Source organism: Diabrotica undecimpunctata, unplaced genomic scaffold (genome assembly GCF_040954645.1).
Source record: "Diabrotica undecimpunctata isolate CICGRU unplaced genomic scaffold, icDiaUnde3 ctg00000310.1, whole genome shotgun sequence".
Classification (NCBI taxonomy): domain Eukaryota; kingdom Metazoa; phylum Arthropoda; class Insecta; order Coleoptera; family Chrysomelidae; genus Diabrotica; species Diabrotica undecimpunctata.
Genome location: NW_027311893.1, coordinates 576,403 through 588,657, shown reverse-complemented (window position 1 = coordinate 588,657; position 12,255 = coordinate 576,403). Strand labels below are relative to the sequence as shown.

The following is a 12,255-nucleotide window of genomic DNA, read 5'->3' as shown; positions in this document are numbered from 1 at the left end:
ATTTTTTAGTGGGAATATAAATAGGTACCTATATGTTTGGTTGCCTACACCACAGGTCACTGCCAATCACAGAGCGTTTAACGTGGTTAAATTATTATACAAGCAATGTATGTTGTGTTGCCTATAATAAAATCGTTCATTAATAGAAAATCATTCATTAATAGGGGTCATTAATCAATGATTTTGAGGGTGTTAAAATTAATCATAAATGATCGACGGAAAAGAACGTTACCTACTCTTTATAAGCAAAAGTTTTTAAGACATTCCGATCGTAAATAGATGAGATAAAAACTTTAAAAATTTTGTCCCCGTCAAAATTTTTTAAAAAAGATGAATAACTCAAAAAATATGAAATTTTAATCCATGATACTCTTTACAAATTTTATCTAGAATCTTATACAGAAACTAAAAATATAACAATATATAGGGTGTTTCATTTAAAATAATAAAGGGTATGACAAGAAGTGACATGCCTGTCAAAATATTTCCTTTAAGTTTGTTATATAACTTAAATATAACTATAAACTAATTTTCATAAATATCCTGTAAGTATTTTCCGATATATAGATAGTGTAAGCCCGTCGTGACACACCCTGTATAAAATAATCAAATAAAGTGACTAAATGGAGTAATTAAATAACATATCAAACATCAATAAAAACTAACCTAAGTTTCCTAAGTTACTCAACAATAGCTTTGATGATTATTAGTGTGTAATAGGAGCGATCGGAAGTTAATTTGGTTTGCACTTCGTCTGTCATAATTGTGGACGAAACGTCGGAAGGATCCAATTTTAGAGCACGCTCCAAATACCCCAAATACAGTTTATTATTACCAACCAACCTAAGTTTCCTTTGCAAACGATTAACTGTGTGAAAATAAAACAAAACATGCAGTTAAATTATAAATGAGCAAAAAGAACAGAATATTACTACCTACAGTCCATGTAATTTACTTAACGTTGCACGTCATTATCAATGAGGGCTATTATGTATCATTTATGTGAAATAATTACATGGTGTAAACTCCGATTTTAACACATTTATGTAAAAATTTCCAAATCGGTATGATATAAGAACTACGTATAACGGGTTGCCTATCTTGATATGTAATTTATCTATATGTAAATGTAATTTTTAAGCTGCCTAAAATTACGTCCGTTTTCGCTCTTAGTTAGGTTATGTTATTGTATGTAATTTGTGGAAACAATTTACTATTTTTTTATAATTATAATAAAATGAACTAATGGCTTCAATTAAAAAGAAGACAACCAGGAAATAATTGGAAGTGATGTTAGACTTCATAAAAATAAATAGTGCTTACTGGCAAAATAGTCAAGGAAGGCTAAGAAAATAGCCCAATTGTGAGAGGAATTTGCTATCATGGTAAATACAGTAGATGGTGGCCCTAAAAAAACAGCAGAACGATGAAGACATGTAAGAAAATTAATTTCTGTTACTATCAAATTTAATAAATGCTAAATTTTTAGGTGTTCAATGAGTGGAAGATTTTGCAACTCATTTCAAAGATTCATCTTGGGGAGCCCCAGATTATAAATACATTTAATTTTAAAGGTAAATATTAATGATTGATGTATTATGTTTATTATGGTGTATAATATTTTTCAGAAGGAAAAGGAAATCAACCTGTGAAAATTAAAAAGGCAATAGTTTTATTTAATATTCTATAAACATATCCTTTATAAAATTATATCTCAATTATGGAATAAACTGAACATAAACATTTTTATTTAACAATTTTATAACTCAAAATTTTTTAGCCGCTTTGTAATATGTTTCAGATTTTTTGTTTTGTCTTGATCTTTGTGTTATTCTTTTTGATTTTGTAACTAATTGTAACATAAATACCTTCATATCATTATGAAATATACTAATTATAAACACTTTTATTTAACAATTTGTTTTTATTTTACAACACGATGTTTTCAGCAATAATACTTCTTCATATTCTCTAACGGTTATGAGCACATTTGGACCATTTTGTAATATATTTTAGTTTGTTTTACCATTATCATTAGTCAACATCAATGCATCACAAGAATATATGTTTCCAGCTTTAACAGGGCTGTAATGTAAAACCCTGTGCTTGTGCAAATAATTCTTTGGGACAATCCTCCATTCACCCCTGTGTCTACCAACTCTTCTCTAGATTCTAACTCCAATAGATTTTAAATCATCCTCTAAATTGTCTTGATACCTAAGTCTTGGGTCTTCTTCTGGTTTATTGTCCCATCAGCCCTCTTCTGTTAAAAACCTTTCCGACTGTTGCACCTACCTCTTGCCTGATGAAATGCTCTATCCATGTAAGGTATGCTACCTTAATTAATTTTATGTCAGGTTCCACAAAGGTTCTATACAACCCAAAGTTGTAATGCCTGTGCCACAAACCTTGTTCTTTGTAGTAGTATATTTTAGGTGTATTTGTAGGTTTACTTTGTGGTATATTTTAGGTTTGTTTTAGTTTTTGAAATTGTATTCTTTACTTGTATGTTTTAATTTTCCAAGGGTTTTAACAAATTTTGGACTAATTTGTAATATATTTTAAATTTGTTTGTTTTTAACTTTTTGCAATTAATCGTAACATACAGGTTTTATGTTTTTAAACAATTTTATAACACAAAGTTTATATATATATATATATATATATATATATATATTGATTATATCTCATATAATTATAAAATAAACTGAGGATAAACATTTTTATTTAAATATTTTATAACATAACATTTGCAGCGATAACACTTCTTTATATTCTCTAAGGGTTTTCAAAACATTTGAGCCAGGTTGTAATATATTTTTTATTTTGTTAGTGTTGTGTCATTTTTGTAATTAATTGTAACATACATGATTTATGTTTTTGTTTTTAACAATATATAAACATTTTTAATTTAATATGTTATAATACAGTTTGCAGCAATATAATATCTTCGTATTATCTAAACATTTTAGAACATTTTGAGCCACTTAGTAATATGTTTTAGATTGTTTGTTTTGAGCTTTTTGTAATTAATTGAAATATTAATAATTTATATCACTAAACTATACTAGATTATAAAACTCTATCATATATATTATAGAATGATGAAATATCACTAAATTGTAAAATTATATTACTATATTTGATTATAAAACTATATCACTATTTATCATTGTGAAATAAATAAATTATGAAAATATTAATAAGTTTTTGTTTCACTACACAAAGTTTGCAGCAATAACACTTCTTATTCTCTGTGCTTCCAACACCCAACCATTTGTTTTGATTTGCCTCCTTTGGAATTATTTCTATGAGAACTACAGCCTGTACTTCATCTTTTTCGCCATTTTGGCACCAAGTGTTCCACTATCCCTGCAGTTATTTATGTTAATACTTTACTAAATGTACTTTGTTTCATTGAAAATAACAGGTTGTTACCAGAACATTTTTGATAACTTCGATTTCCTACAAAATTAAGTAGGAAGAGAACCTTTAATTCTATTGCAATTTAGTTAAAGCAGAGCTGGTAATCTATTTCAAATGGGTTACTGGTGTCCCGTAACTGACGTTGCTCTACATTTACATAATTTCTTTCTACCACATCATTCAATTATTCATTGAGTAATAACAAATTTACAAAATCCATTTTTTCAAAAACAAACAAGAAGCTAAAAGTTAGGTTAATTTGAATTATCTGACAAATCTTCAGGATATGACAGATCCGAAAATAACGTTTTATGTAATTTTCTGCTGTGGCTTGGCCATTTTACGCATAGCAACGCAGGGCATGATACATCATACCGTTTTTACACATTATGTTTTGAGAACTGTAATCTAATGTACGTTTTCTGAATTTTACACTAGTATGTAATTATTTACGTAAATGATACATCATAGCCCCCATTGACAGAGATCGAAGTTGACATAGTTGCCAAAGTATAAACAATCCTGAATCCTTTTTAAATCAAATAGGTTACATAATTATTGCAAAAGTGGATTATACAACAAAACAAATTAATATTTAATGTAAATAAATAGAAACAAAACAAGAGTTAAAAAATAATCTTGCTAAAAACAATTTGAGCCGCTTGTATGCGTCGTATAAAGATGTAAAATGGAATACATAGATATTTATTTTATTTTATGTAAAATTTAAAATAAAAAGTATCAACACCGCAACTGTCAAATAAGTGTTACCAATTTATGCCAAAATATCACCTTCGTTTGATTACAGTTACAGTGTATTCCGAACAAATGTTCTTCATAAAAACGCTTAATAATGTATTTATACAAATTAAATGAAAACATATTATTTTATTTTTCTTTACGTTAACATTAATAGAAATCTTTAAATATTATTTCTATGCGTATATAATAAAATATGTCTAGTGTCTGTAACGCCAGTGTACGCGGCAAAGTGATTCTAAAAAAGAACACATCTACCGCCCAAATATTTCGTGTTGGTATCGTGTGACCTCATTTGACCTGGCTATGACGCGGATGACGTGCAACGGAAAGTAAATTAGATGAGGTATAGTTAATCCATTTTGATTTTAGCGTGTTTAGATAAGAGACTGTCTTTAAATATTAATTAACATTAAATATGTAATCAAGAATCATAAAATGTGCACTGTCAACATTATATAACAAAAGATTTAAAAAATCGCATAACTATATCCAGCCTCTCGCATTTTTATAGAAACTTTATTCTTAAAAACGTCTTGAACTTCGGTACAATCAAAAATAAATGAAAAGGTATGTCTCGCTATAGAAAAATAATATTATCTGGATGGTCAGGATATTTTCTGTAAATTCTTTAGACGATTATGCGGCGTGCCTGAATACTTGTAAACAAAAAGTGACGATACAGCAATCTTCCCAACTATTTTTTTATAAAGCCAAGTTATTAACGGGAATTTATACATACGCTTTGCAATATAGTCATAAAATGATAAAGCACAGGATATATAGGTAAGGATTACACTGGGTGGTAACATTATATAACGGGAATTTTATTGGCACGGCCAACAAAATGATTTTGTGAACAAATACTTACTACTAAAATATGTACAGGGTGTTTTTAATAAAATTTAATAATACAAACGAAGTCGTTAGAACCTTCTCCATTAGAAGCTTTTGTATATCTTTTAACAAGATCCTTTATTTTATGTCATCTTAAAGTTTAAATTTTGATTTAGCACACACCGGAGGAAGTGTAGTGGTCATCGGGATGTCGTGTGTTGTCCGTCTCCAAAGATCTTTGTCTCTTGTCATTTCTTCTAACTCATGCATAGGTGTTTTGCATATTCCTGTAATTTGATCGATCCATCTTGTTGGAGATATTTCTCGTGATCTTTGGCCGTCTATCTTTTCTTAGATAATAACTCTCTAATATGTTTTCTATGTGTGCTCTCATAACATGTTCAAATATCCAAATTATTTTAATCGTTGGAGAATGACTTTGCTGGATTGCCGTTTGCTGTCTTTAAGCTTATTTAAAATTGAAATATTTGTCCTGTGATAGGTCCACAAAATTCGTAACATTCTTCGTCAATAGAACCTTTCTGTGACTTTCATTTGTCTTCTGTCTGCATATCGTAGGGTCCAAGATTCACATCCGTATGTTAGTATTGGAAATATTAAGCAGTTGATCAACCCTATATTTAGAGTTCGTGAAGTTTTCGAGTCCTTCCATATTTTGGCCATAGTATGTACGGCGACTTTTGCAAGATCACATCTACGTTTTATTTATTCCTGTAGTGACCCTGTGTTTGTGATCAATGATCCCAGATATAAATATGAGCTCACAACTTCAAACCGGTCAATCTTAGTTATGCGTGCACTATTGTTATGTAGTCTATACACTATTATGATCTTCTTTCGTTTGACGATTGACTTTCGTTTTCAACCAGTTGTATGAGATCAATTAATTCTTCTTGACTATTAGCAAGGCTGCGTCGTCTGCAAATCGTAGATTGTTTATTTTTCGCCAATTTATTGAAGTGTCTTTTTCCCATCCTTCGAGCGGTATTCTCATAATATGCTCCCCATACATATTAAATAATTGTGGAGACTGTATACATCCTTGTCTAACTCCTTGTTCTAAATGAGTGTGTCAAGCACTTTAACTATTCCAGTAGTGTATTCGTATAGTTCAGTTATAAGTGAAATTAAGTACTGTGGTACGTCTACTTCTTTTGGTATCTGCCATAAGTATTGCCATTTGACCCTGTCAAACGCTTTGCGATAATCTATAAAACATGGTGGGATATTAAGTTCCCTAGATTTTTTTATTATTTGTACCCTCGAATGATATTCTCGAGTACCTCTTCCTTTGGTAAATCTAGTTTGCGTTCGAGGTATTTCTCTTTGTAGAAAAGTTTTCAGTCTCTCATTCTCATTTATTATGTATAACATTATTTTGGGCATGTGAGATAAAAGTGAGATGGTTCTATACTTGTCGCATTTATGGAATCTGCCTTTGTGCCTTTATTATGTATTGTCGTTATTTTCGATCTTGTGCCGTCATCAGGCCATTGCTTGGAATGCCATATTTTGTTACAAAGCAAGTAAACAATTTTATCATGGTTTTTGTTCTGTAACTTTGTGCATTCCAACTATTATTATATCTAGACCTGGAACTTTTTTATACTTGAGTTTATACCTGATCTTACTTCATTTTTGAGTATGTTAGGTTTTTCTTCTATTTCTTCAGGAGTTGTGTGAACAAGTTCCTGGTATTTATCATCTTTATATAGATCCCGGCAATATAATATTCATGTCTCTGCTATGTCTTCTTCTTTGAGTGCCTCTCCTATCGGAGATTGGATATCATTAGGGCGATTCTAATTTTATTTACTGCTGTTTTGAATAATTCGTTAGTGGTACAGCCAAACCATTTTCTTAAATTTCTCATCCAGGACATTCTTCTACGGCCTGAATTTCTGCGTCCTTGGATTTTTCCTTGCAATATATTTTGTAGGCATGTGTACTTTTGTCCTCTCGTCAGGTGGCCTAAGTATTCAAGTTTTTCATTTTTTATATTCAGTATAACTTCTGAATCGTTACTTGCTCTGCGTACTACCTCTTGATTTATAATTTTATCCACCTAACTTATTTTTAGTATACGGCTGTAGCACTACATCTCAAAGCTTTTAAGATTGTTAACAGTCCTTTGTTTAAGAGCCTCAACACCGTAAAGCAAATTACTGAATACATAGCATTTTAACATTCTAGTTCGTAGCTAAATATTAATATCACGATTACAAAATATTTTTTGCATTTTTATAAAGGTAGACCTGGCAATTTCAATACGTCTCTTTATCTCGTGATTTTGGTCACCTGTTTCATTATTGAGGGTTCCCAAGTATTTGTATTCGTTTACTTTTTCTAGTTGGGTACCGTATATTGCGATACTAATGTCATGTATTGCATTCTTAGTAAAGGTCATATATTTGGTTTTTTTGACGTTCATCCTTATGCCGTAGTTATTACATATCTCATTCATACTTTTAACTAGATGTAGAGTTTCCGATGTTCTTACCATTATCACAGTATCGTCAGCATATCGAATGTTATTGATAACTTCTCCATTGACTATTATCCCTTCGTTTGCATGTGAGAGAGCTTCTTGGCATATTTGTTTGCTGTTGATATTAAACAAGAGCGGTGACAATATAGCGGTACAGTGTACTAATAATGAGAAAGAAGTTTGTACATTAAGCAGCCTGGTGTTAGTAGACAAAATTCCTATGAAGACATGGAGGGTTTAAGCTGCTAAAAAATATTAGCTCATATAGAAGACAATACTTTATTGCTTTATTCTGGACTTTTAGAAGCAGATATTGATATAGGAGGTTTTTGAAGCATTTGTAATGGCTAAATGATTATATTGCAACAAAAAACAGAGATCCAGTCAAAACATACTTCTGAGGTTTCCATTCTACACCTTTAACAAGCTCTTTCAAAGAAAATTTAAATAAAAAAGTATAGTAGTATAATTTGAATTATATCTTTTGTACCTGCTAACATAAATTTGCTTAATTAACTTATTTATTTTTTAATAGTAGTAAGTCACATCTTTGTAGATAATATCCACATTTATAATTTCAGGACAAGAATATCCTATAAGGGAAACAAAGTGAACTAAGCTTGGGTTTGTGCTTAATAACAAACTAATGCCTGCTCACATATAGCAATATGCATGCATCGCTTGTTAAAACTGAGCAAACACGGGAATTAAAGAGAAACGCAAATGAAATAATGTTATTTCGGTGTATGTGAATAACACGATGCGATACAGATGCTCGCTTTAAGCAAACTGTATATATTTTTTTAGGAAAATCAATCTACGAGGTATTTTATTAATTATTTTAACAGGTTTACTAAAAATAAATAATGGTTTAGATTGTGTCATTGGAGAAATATAATTGCTGTTTTATTTTTTTATTTAATGACTTAGCAGCTACTAAATTTAATATCGTACCGTCATAAATGTTGGAATCAATAACGCCAAAAAAAGTAAATACGTAAATTGTTTAAAATCAAAATTTAAGCATGTAGTAACAGAGTTTCAGGAAATGTTTCTATTAAATCGATCATACTGATCTTCTTTTTCACCAGAAAGGTGAGAACCAGAAACTCCTAAGATATCGACGATTAACATTTAAAAATAGCAACATTGGCTAGTTTTCGAAATTTCGAGAAAATCAACTTCAATTTGGTGATGATGGTTACGAATCTACAATTTTTTTCCACCTTTCCAGCTACCAAGATATTAACAATCAAAAAACTGTATGCTCTGGTACTGATAATTCTGATATGACACGCGAAGAAGAAGAGTAATTCTAATTATAGGGACGTTCACTAAATTAATAGCGAAATTTTAAAAGAAACTTATCAAATAGTTTTAACACCTTTCACTTATCTTATTATGGAGTAAAAAAATAACAAAAGAAAATAAAAGAAGAATTTATAAAACAATAATAGAAAGTATTGGGCTGCACGGCGCCGAACTCTGGGAAATAAACCAAAGAAAAAAATCAAAAATTAAGGCCATGGAAATGAACTACTGGAGACGATGTTGTCAGCTCACTAGACTTGATAGGGTGAGAAACGAAGATATTCGGAGAGAAACGGAAATCGATCTAAACATAATAGACACAATCGAAGCCAAAAGACTTAACTGGTATGGACACCTTCAGAGAATGCCTGAAAATAGATGGCAGAAACGATGCAGACCGCCAGAGATCTAACAACTGAATATTGCTTTGACAGAAAACGCTGGAAATTAGGATGCGAGAAGCGGCGCCAGCTGTAGAAGACTCGCTTGTATATATATATAATGCTATATATATATATATATATATATATATATATATATATATATATAGATATATATATATATATATATATATATATAATTATCTTATTATCTTATTAACTTAATTCTATCAATTCGAGTATTTCGAGAAGCACAAAAGTACTAGCGAGTTTTTAAACTTGTTTTGCGATTTATACTTGTTCCAGACAATAACAAAGTGCAGTGTAACTATATACGTGTACTTTCGCGGGTGCATATAATCGCTAAACTTGTATAAACAATATTTCATTAAGTGCATTATAACCTTACAAGAAAATAACAACATTGTTGGACATTACACTAGTTGCTCCATATTTAGGCAACTTCCATCACTATGGTGTATGATAAGTTGCCGCCTTTTGACACTCAACAATGAATACAAACAAATTGCAAGAAGCTGTCTTTGACTACGAGGATGCTTCAAATCCAACAATGTCAACAAACCAAATTGTAACCAACACAAACCCAACCACCAACAGTAACATATCTTACACGGCTGCAGTAAAATCAGCACCTAGACCAACGTTCCCAAAAAAGGATCAGGCTGTGGTTCTTCATGCCGAGAATAGTTTAAAACTATACGATTATGTACATGCAATCGGAACTATCATTGGGGCCAAGAACATTTGCTTCGCATCCAGGATATCGAATAATAGGGTATGTATTTACTTATCTAATTCTGAACTTGTCGAAAAATTGATAAAGTCTCATCCAGTCATTCAAATTAATACATTTTCACTAAATATTCGGAGACTTATATCTCCGACCAAAAGAATTGTTATTTCAAATATATCACCTTTTATTCCTCATGATCTAGCTGAAAATGCTATAAAAAGTCTTGGCTTGCAACTAGCATCCCCCATATCGTTTCTAAAAGCAGGTATCCCTGGAGATGAATACAGTCATGTTTTAAGCTTCAGGCGCCAAGTTTATATATTTCCCCCTTCTGATAACTACGAACTACAAACATCAATAACTATTCCATATGATGGTCATGAACATAGAATTTTTCTTTCTACAGATAGAATGGAATGTTTTATCTGCAAGCAAACAGGACATGTTGCAAATAACTGCATTAATCCCCCATCGGTCATTATTCCTATACAGTCAGAAACCCGAGCTCCCATTTCTAACAATGAACCTAGCACGAATACAAATGAAAGCGTCCAATCATCCCAAGACATTCCAGTAATAGGCCAAAAAAGACCTCCTTCGGAATCACTTAATGACGAATCTAGTCTTCCTACAACTCCGTTAGCTGAAACCTCTGAAATGCAACCGCCTTATATCCCTAATGAAATAACTAAAAGAAAATCCAAAAAGAAAAAGCGAAAAACGGATGATACCAGTATCTCTGATATTACTAAACTTGACATTACCGAATATTACAACAAAAATCCACAAAACAATATACTCTCCTTAAACGATCTTTTTGCGTTTTTAGAAAATACTAAAGGCAGCAGTGACCCCTATCATGAGGCCCTAAAGTTTACAAACGACATCAATACACTCCTTACCAATTTGATTTCTATCTACCCGCATCTTTCTCAAAGAACAATAAAAAACAGATTTACACGATTAATGAAAAAAATCAGACATCAATGCAATGTTAAATCTGCAGAAAATAACGATACAATAACATTACCATGTCTTTCACAAACAGATCCCAGTGACGATGAATCTTACTCTGATACTTCCCTTGCCTCCCAAAACTCTTTAAAATAATCTTTCTCTTTAATACAATGGAATTGTGATGGGTTTTACGCCCGTCTAGAACGCATCCAACAACTTATCCAAGAGACCGCTCCAGATATTCTTTGTCTACAAGAAACAAATTTAAAGGAAACCCAAAATCCGTACCTAAAAAATTACATAGGCTATCATCAGATTAGATCCACACCCCTACGCGCAAGTGGCGGTACTTCTATTTTTATATCGTCAGATATATATTCCGAAAAATTTAACATCACTTCTAATTTAGAAGTAGTAGCTGTTTCATTCTGGTGTCCTCATAAAATCACTATTTGCAATATATATTTACCACCTAATAAGGGGATAAATCATACAGAAATTTCTAAACTAATAGCAGAACTCCCACCCCCATTCATCCTCGTAGGAGATTTTAATGCTCACAGCACAATGTGGGGATCTAACAGCACATTTGGCAGAGGAAAAATTATAGAAAACATAATTAGCAATGAAGATATATTTCTACTCAATACTGGTTGTAGCACCCACTTCAATATATCTTCAGGAACTTTCTCAAATATCGATCTCAGCCTTTGTGATCCAAAACTAGGTCCATCTCTAACATGGTGTCCTCTAGATAGTCTTTTCGATAGTGATCATTTCCCTATATTAATCTCAGACAATAAACCCAAATCGTACAACCCAATAAGTAAATGGCGTATTGCACAAGCGGACTGGATGAATTTCAGTCTAAACGTCCGAGATCAAGTCAATTCAATTAAATATGAATATAACATAGAGCACTTAGTTGATCAGTTCACTAATTGCATAATTAACTCCGCTCAAAAATATATAGGAAAATATTCTGTTAAACCTACACGAAAATCAGTTCCTTGGTGGAATGACTCCTGTGCTGTAGCAGTTCGTGTATGCAAGAAAGCTCTGAATAAATATAGACGAACAAGAACTAATGAAAATCTTATCAAGTTTAAATTAGCTAAAGCTAAATCAAAACGTATCATAAAGGAAAGCAAAAAGACTTCATGGAACCTTTATATCAATTCTATTTCTTCCGACACATCTCCAAGCCAAGTTTGGAACAAAATTAAACATATGAAAGGTCAAAGCACCGCCTACAAAATCCCCGCCTTAATTCATGACAACAAAATAGTGACTCAAAGTCAAAGTATTGCCAAGATCTTTGC

General features: G+C 31.4%; 1 long non-coding RNA gene across 1 annotated transcript; it reads left to right on the top strand.

Moving 5' to 3' along the window:
* The first annotated feature begins 1,110 nt into the window (after positions 1-1,110).
* Positions 1,111-1,854, top strand: LOC140431165 (uncharacterized). The gene is made up of 3 exons (XR_011949635.1): positions 1,111-1,436; positions 1,490-1,574; positions 1,629-1,854. It is a non-coding gene; the product is annotated as an uncharacterized lncRNA (long non-coding RNA).
* The last annotated feature ends 10,401 nt before the right edge of the window (positions 1,855-12,255 follow it).